The sequence below is a fragment of the Galendromus occidentalis genome, unplaced genomic scaffold (genome assembly GCF_000255335.2).
Source record: "Galendromus occidentalis unplaced genomic scaffold, Mocc_1.1 scf7180000077488, whole genome shotgun sequence".
Taxonomy (NCBI): Eukaryota; Metazoa; Arthropoda; class Arachnida; order Mesostigmata; family Phytoseiidae; genus Galendromus; species Galendromus occidentalis.
In genome coordinates this window covers 548,700-550,229 of record NW_003805476.1, presented here as the reverse complement: position 1 = coordinate 550,229, position 1,530 = coordinate 548,700, and positions in this window count along the sequence as shown.

Genomic DNA, 1,530 nt, shown 5'->3' with positions numbered 1-1,530 from the left:
CCACCCGTGTGATCGGAGACCGCGGACTCTGCATTTCCTTGCCTTTCTCCGTCCCGGTTACCACGTCCCGGTTCCTGCGTTCGGAATCCGACTCTGGCGGATCCCGGGAAAATTCCGCGGACCACCGCATCAGACTGAATGTTGGCGATATTCCGTCGCATCGGAGCGGTCGCTCACAATCGGAGCTGGAGTGTGGAAGGCCACACTCGGTCAGTCCCACGAATGGGGCAAGGAAGGATCAGATAGGATTCAATAAAGGAGGTGAGGATTTAATCAGCACATCATCAGGTCGGTTGTTGGGAACGGAATGGTCGCTCGCTCGCCTGGTCAGTGAGCTTTGGAAAAGGCAGCAGCTGGGGACATCGCGAGGAAATGGAGAATGAGGTGGTCGCTGTGGCCGCCGCTACCGTCACCATCATGACGGAGACCACCAGCAGCGGTGGTAGCAGAGAATCAGCACAATAGAAGGCGGCCGGCGGGCATAATGAATGAATGAATTTAGCCGAAACCTGGAAAAGGCGGAGTAGGTGGGCGATATATCATTGTTGATGCCGATTGTACCGCCGAGCGAGTCTTCTCGAGAAGCTAGCCGACATCCAACCGACCGAGCGGGCGACTGAGCGGGCGAGCCAGCCAGCCAGGGACAGCAGAAGGAGCATCGTAGAGGACCACTATAACGACGACGAAAAGGACAACCGAGAGATGTGGAGAAATCCAGGTGGAATGGAGAGAGGGGAATGCTGTCAGACGCAAGCAGAAAACAAGCTGACTCATTGAGTCCGTCTCAAGCAACAACCAACAAGGCGGTTGTTGATACTGCTTTGCCACTGGTAGCGATCGCCGACGCGATCGCGGATTTTCCGGAAACTGGAGCGAACCGAGAGCTCGGTTGACGACGAAAGCGGGCTTCCCTTCAGCTCGCAGCCATAAGTAGGATCTTCGTACGCCCCCTCGGATAATTATAATCGGAGTCCTTCGACTCGTTACGCGCAGGAGCACCCGCTATGCCAGTCGGGTGCCTATACCGTGCAGCTATTACACTCGCAACACTAAAACTAATCGCTGCTAAATCGCTTGTCGGCTTTACGCCCGACTGTGCCCTCCGAGAGTAGAGTGCGAATCCGGAGCCTGATCGGAGCAAAACGAGGAGCAAGAATCGGTCTATCGGTGGCAGGAAATGACGCCGGAAGCGCTGAAATGTCGATGATCCGTGGACCGGCAGCAGCCGCTCTCGGATAGACGATAGCGGGCGCGACGGGACGAGCGGAAGGCGCTGGACGAGCGAGGGAAATTGTGCGAACAATATAGATGTCTTCCGATTATCGGCCACATTCAACATTCGGTGGGCGCGGAGGAGACGTGACGCATAAGAAATTCATTCTGTTTTTCCGATTTCCATTGTTCTCCTCATCCCGCATTGTTGAAACACAAGCGGTTTCTCGGTCGCATCGCTCCGGAGAGCTCTCGCGATAATCTGACTCCTCCGACTCTTCGATTCCAGAACTTCGGTGGCGAGATAGTTTGCGAGAA